Below are 7,174 nucleotides of genomic sequence, written 5' to 3' on the forward strand. Positions count from 1 at the left end.
TAATTAGTAATTACTCAAATCAATCTTCAAAAATTTTAAAAACGGATATTTTAGTTTTTAAGAAAAATTAATACACAAATCAATCTCTAAGATTTTACTCCAACAAATAAATTAATTTTTAAAAAATTTAATATACAAATTAATTTCCAACATTTTTTTTGTTAGACATAGTCCTGTTCATAAGAAAAAATTCTTACTAATATACACAAAAATAATTGACTAATATTTTTGCTTTAATCTCATCATGCTTATTTGTTTCTTACTTTTTTGAAAAAGACAAACTCGAGAGAAGTAAAAGCAAAAAGTTTGTTTCTAATTTGAAAACTACACGAAGATTAAAGCAAATGGCAGAAAAGATCTACGACGAAAAGTAACATATCTCCTATTTAATGATTATCATGAAGAGAGTGATCATGATAAAACAACAATAGTAAAGTAAGAAGATAGTTCATATGACCAAGTTAATTTAGTTGGCGCACCTTCAAGAAAAAAAAATTGTAGTCTTATTTTGACTTTAGCTTGTCTTAATTCAATAGCTTGTCTTGCTGTTTTTTTTTTTTTTATTTAAATTTTGTATTGTAGTTATCCTAAACTATTCCAGTCTATATCTGGTGGTTCCATCGGCAACTTGTGTGAAGATTTTGAAGATTTTGCACATAAACATACATCGTTAGTCGTGCTTATAGATATAGCATGGTTGCTTAAGAACCCACCTCAGATAATTTTGAGAGAATGATGGCAGCTTCACAAATTCAAAGATACTATCACTTGTTGGACTTTCTTATATGCCCTGATTCAATACTCATTTAGAAAAAAATATCTCCAAAATTGGTAATATTGACAGAAGGCTTGAAATCAAATATTGTGATTAGTAGGACCATTGATGTTAACGTGAGACAACTATTATGAATCTTTCTAGAGATTTTGTTAATCAGAATCCTCAAAAAGGCAACGCCATAGTTGTGCATTCTGAAACAGAAGACTTTAGGATTGAAAAAACCTGCACCCAAGATAGCTTGCCATTAGTTTCGGGCTTTCGGGAATAAAAAGTCAGGTTAGGATGACCCTTCTTTCTCCCCCCTTGCTTCCTTATTCTCTGATTTTGAAACATATACCGTGTCTCTTACACTAAAATGCGACTAAAACCCCAAAGTGGTCCCTGAGATTGGGCGAGTTACCCATACTTGTCACTGACTTTTAAAATTCACTAAAAGCATCCCTGACATTTTGCTCCGGGACCCATAGTTGCCCTTCAACCCTTTCCGGCGCCAAGTCAGCAAACGGAGGGGTGATCTGGCACCACCAATGCCACGCTGGAGCCAGCAACGGCTAGCTGATGTGGCAAATCTGAATTTTGTACCCAATGTGGTCCCTGGTCCCAATAAAACCCTAAAACCTAAGAATCATTATTATAACTAGTATCTCTTCTTCTCTCCTTCGTAATATAATTCTGGACCACCATTGAAGCTCTGAAGCAATGTTTGGAGGTGAAAGGCAAGCCAGTGGGAGCTCGATACGGTCAACAAGCAATGGATACAGGGCGAAGACCCAAAATCGTAGTAGGGCTACGCGTGTACCAGAATGGTGTGGTTGCGGCTGCCGACCTGGGCTCCGGTGGTCTGGGACACATTCCAACCCAAATAAGCCCTTTTTTGGATGCCCAAATTATAATGTTAGCTGTAATTGTTAATTTTTCCTGATTTTTCATTCCTTCTCCAACTTCTAATTTGGTTATTGAAACATTCGTTGACTGCAGACAATTGGTAAAAGATGGTGTGGTTTGTTTGTTTGGGCAGATGTTGGGCAAGAGGCTGTCCCTGCAAAATCAGAAAGTCTTAACTATAATGAAGAGCAGAAGATGACAGAAGGTTGGAGGCTGGAAAAATTAGAATCGGATGTTAGGAGTCAAAAGTTTATGATCAAATTATTGTTTGTGGTTATTTCTGTAATGCTGTTGTTCTTACTAGTGGTATTTTGCAAACTTTGATCTCAATGTTGGGTAATGATGCGATTGAGTTCATATGTGTAATATTTGCATGAATGAAAAAAACTTATTCAACATGTAACTGTGTTAGCCAACCTGTTGGAGATACTAACTATTTTTGTACCACTAAAGAAAATCTGGATATATAGCAATAGCAAAATATAGCAATAGCAAAATATATTAATCATTTTAACATAACAAAGTCATGATTCATAAGTTTTGACTGCCTTACAAAGCCATAAGAAGGTGCTGGTAACAAAATAAACATAAGCATATGTCTGGTAACAAAGTAATCCTAACCAAACAAGCATGGCATTGCTATACAAAATTACTTTGAAATTGTCTTATACAAAATACATCCCAATACAACAAGCAAGAGTCTTCAATTTTTCTTCCTTGGTGCCTTGAATCCTGGAGTGGGAATGAACTTGAGGATACTGCCAAGTCTTGTAGCTGTTCCTGAGCTAGCACCTTACATGGGATTAACTGGCGCATGTGCAGAAGTTGGTGAGATAGATGATTTTCTCTTTGGTGGGAGCTTATCTGGTCTTGACTTAGTGATGGTACAAACTTCAGTAGCCTACAAGAATTGTAGTATATCAGATGGTGCGGTTATAATTACATAACACTAAACAATTTACAAGTTGTCATTAGATGAAAAATAAGTTGATTACCTGCTGAGACTCCTCTGGTTCAGAGTAAATTGGTTGAGAAAGGTCAACTTCAACTGGTTGGACATTAGTGTCATCATCATCAGCCGGAGCATCTTTACCAACATTGGCATCATCAGTGGCATTCGGATCAGGTTCAGCATTGGGGTCAGGTTTAGCAGCATTCTGACCATCTTCAACAACATTAGTTTCAGCTCTAGTTGTATTCTTAGCGGCAGCTTTTGCTTGTGCAGCAGCAGCAGCTTTTGCTTGTGCAGCAGCAGCAGCTTTTGCTTGTGCAGCAGCAGCAGCTTTTGCTTGTGCAGCAGCAGCAGCTTTGGCTTTTGCAGCAGCATCTGCTAGTTTTTTCTTTTTACAACCTCTCTTTGTGTGTCCTTTTTCCCCACAGTAGCTGCATGTGAATGGTGCAAGCTGCCTCTTTAGGTTTGTGTTGTCCTTGGTGGAAGTGGGTTTGGATTTCTTCGAGCCACCCTTAGCTTCATCTGTGCCTATTCGCCTTTTTTGTTGTAACTTACCTGGCCCCCTCTTAATCTTTGGAGGTTGGGGCTTAAGAGATTCTGAAACCTCCCAGAAAGTCTGCTCAGGAATGGGATTAATATGATGCTGATATGTCTCCCTATATGAGTCCATAGTAACTAGTTTGTGGCAAAAATCCTCTGGATTCTTGTTCACCCTAGCTAGTGCAGCACATGCATGCACACAGGGTATTCCTACATCCGAAACAGGAATGAATCAATTTAGTACTTAGTGTTAGGTAGTAATATATGAATGAATGTTACATTGGACAAAATAAAATCCACCTGTCAGCATCCAAAATTGACATGTGCATAGGTGTTTTCCTAGATCAACAACATGGTTGGCTGGGTAACCGTGTACCTCAAATTTCTCATAACCAGTATCACCTGTCCATATTGGGTGCCAATGTTTTGACTCTTGTCTCACTTTCTCCAGACGACTGTGAATTACTGGCGGTAACTTACCCACATGATTAGCTAATTTTACCTTGTTCTTAGCTATTGTTCTCATGACAAACATTCTCACACCTTCAAGCAAAGTAATGATTGGCTTGGCCCTGGCCTCTTTAATTTTTGAGTTGAATACCTCGCACGCATTATTACATATGCTATCCAATTTAGACCTGTGACTGAATTGACTCCTGGTCCATTGTTCTCCTCCCCACTTTGATAGATACGCCCATGCATCCTCGTTGATAATCTTGATCTTGTTCATATTATCTCTGAACTCTTCATACGTGGTGGCTCGTGCACACTCCCACAGCAAGGATCTTAGTTGTAAATCCTTCCATTGCTTGTTAAAATTCTGCCACAAGTGCCAAACACAAAAGCGGTGATGAACACGGGGCATCACCTCTTCCATTGCCGGCAACAAACCCTGTGTACAAAACCACATACCATATCACCATAATAGAGCATGACTTTCATTGACGCTCACCATAACAGTCCCTGACTTATAACAATTTATACATAATAGTCCCTGACTTTTATCAATTTACACATAATAGTCCCTGTTTTTGAGAAACGATACTGATATAAGTCCATCATATCTATCGGGGCTCATCCTCATTATTAAAGTTCAGCATATAAACAGCAGACAGTTTTCATCTCTACTCATAACTAATAATATACACAATCCATACAATTCCCTTATATTTTCATATAACAAACCATGCAATTTTCTAGTAAACATATAACAAAGAGGGCAATTTTCATATCCACTCATGACTAACATTCCACTATTTTCTAAGATACTCATGAGTTAGAGAATACCTTCTGCATGTCAGAGATAAAGCACCACCCATTTTGCCTATAGTCTCCAAGGTCCTGGTGTAGCAACTCAAGAAACCACTTCCAATTCTCTTTGTTTTCTACTCCAACAATTGCCCACGCTATGATGTAGATATGGTGATTAGCATCCTGACCCACTGTCGATAGAATTTGTCCACCAAATTGAGTTTTCAAGAAAGCACCGTCCAGTCCAATCAACGGTCGGCATCCGGCTTTGAAACCACTCTTGCAACCACTCAAGCACACATACATTTTATCAAATACTGGATCAAACTCAGGTTGGGGAGTGCAACAAATTTCAACTGTTGATCCAGGGTTAGTCTTGAGAAGTGTAAGACCATAATCCCTCAGCTTTTTGTATTGTTCCTTTTCATCCCCAAACACAGCATTACGTGCATCAAAGAGGGCCCTTGATATTGAGTTCTTGTTCAAGGTCAAGTCAAACCTTGACTTGAAGTAAGTGGCTGCATCAAAATGCTTAAAATTGGGGTACTTCCTAACCTTCTTGACTAGTTTACTCGCCACCCAATTTCTGTTAGCTGCCCTGTTCTTATCTTCCCTTGAGCATGTGTGATCATTAAGGAATGTCTTTATTTGCCAACAAGTATCTTCATGATCCCTTGATGCATACACCACCCATAGACATCCTTTCACCTGACATGTAGCCCTCATCCTCACGTTGTCATTTTTCCTGAACCTAATCCGTCTACCCTCTTGGATTGTGAACTCCCTTACAGCCTCCTTAAAGTCCCATTTTGTGTTGAATTTCATGCCAACTTCCATTTGCAGTTCTCCAAACCTTATACCTTCTCTGAACACAGGACAAAAATCTTCAGACTCCTCATCTGCCCCCTCATCCTCTGAATTGGGGGGAGTTTTCATTTCTTCAGAATGCCATGAATTTGCCCCGTCTGAGTCAGCCCCTAGATCATATGCATTATATGCATCATTCCCTGTTCCACCCACAAAGCCTAGGTCCACATCCCCATCTGAGACCTCCTCAACAAATGCATCATCCTCACTCATAACTTGCTCTTTATCCTTAGCAAACGCAGCAGCAGGAGAATGTTTAAAATTGATGTCTTCCTTAATAGTCTTAGCCTTACAAACATCATTATCATAATCATCATCATCAGACGAAGAACTATCTTCGATCCTTGGCTCATACAAACTATCTTCGTCACTATCATATGAATCAGACCATAGTGCATCACCTCCCTCCTGTCCTGCTTGCAACACCGCCTTTCCCTTAGCAACACTCCTCGTACAAGGCCTAAAATTAGGGGTGGTTGTTGTCGTTTTCTTCTTCAAGGTGGATTTTAGTGTGGAGTTGGATGTTGCAGTTGGCACACTTTTGGGGAGAATTGGCTTGGTAGGAGGCTTCGACTTTGAAGTAGTAGGAGGCTTTGGCTTTTGATGTGTAGGAGGCTTCGGCTGTGGATTAGTAGGAGGCTTTGCAAATTGATTAGTAGGAGGCTTCGGCTGTGGATTAGTGGGAGGTTTTGGCTTTTGATAAGTAGCAGGCTTTGCCTGTGATTGATCATTTGGATTGGGAAGAGGCTTCTCCTGACTTGGAGGTTTTGGATTCGTGACAGATTCTGGCATAGTTAGAGGTGTTGGATTACTAGGAGGAGTTGGATTAATTTGAGGGTTCGGGATGTCAATGGTGTTGACAGGTGTTGCCTTGTCTTGGGGGGATTCACTGTTGGGGTTCCTCACTTTGTCATTAGGAGTGACCATGGCACCTTCTTCTTTTGCATCCATGCCAGCCTTTTCCTCCTCATCTTGTAAATAATCTGGAGATGACACCCCATGTTCAAAATACACATCCACCAATCCATTATTCTTGTGAGCAAGGAAACACATCTCTCTAAGCTCATTGTCACTGTTTAGATTCCTTAATCCAGTTTCTAACGTCCTCCCGGGAACTAGCCACCAACAATGAAGGATCTTGTCATAGCCTAACTCCTTGTAATAATTCCTTATGAAGAAAATGTCCAAGGTATCCTCATCCAGATCACCTAGGCAGGTTAAGTTATCAGGGGTATATCTCAGTTTTCCTTCATCATCTTTCTCAAAGTTTCCTCCATGATGAAACATTATATCCAACAACACATCCATCTGCACCAACAAATCAAAACCATTAAAACTCACACCATCATATCACACGACTTCAACATCGATTAAAATCCCTATACATTAATATCACAGTCACCAACATGCATTAACCCACTATTGAAAAAACCTCTGTTTTATTGGCAAAAAACAGAGCATATACACATCAAACCCTTTGCCCTAACAAAAATTCTTAAACACAATCCTTTAAGGTAATGCAGCCATGAAACTCTAGGACAACCCAACACAGTAACAAGACAATCATACACCTTCATCATAATTTGATTCATGAAATAAATTCAAAAATTATTTCAACCAACACATACCTTCAACAACGCAGAAGACAGAGAAACCACTTGACTAAGGAACACCAAACTCTTCAAACGACGTGTGTCAGTGGAGGAGATGGGGAAGACGAAGCTAGGTTGCTGCCATTGATGGGAGAATGAGAAGACGAAGACTGAGCGTGGAGGAGAGGAGAGGAAGTGTGAGAGTGTTCAAACAAATATGGGACTGAAGGCAAACCGTTTTCAAGGGATGGAGCTTATGAACGACGTCGTTTACTTCTTCATTGGGCGCCAAATCGATACTGTGTCATT

This window comes from Arachis ipaensis, chromosome B06 (genome assembly GCF_000816755.2).
Source record: "Arachis ipaensis cultivar K30076 chromosome B06, Araip1.1, whole genome shotgun sequence".
Taxonomy (NCBI): Eukaryota; Viridiplantae; Streptophyta; class Magnoliopsida; order Fabales; family Fabaceae; genus Arachis; species Arachis ipaensis.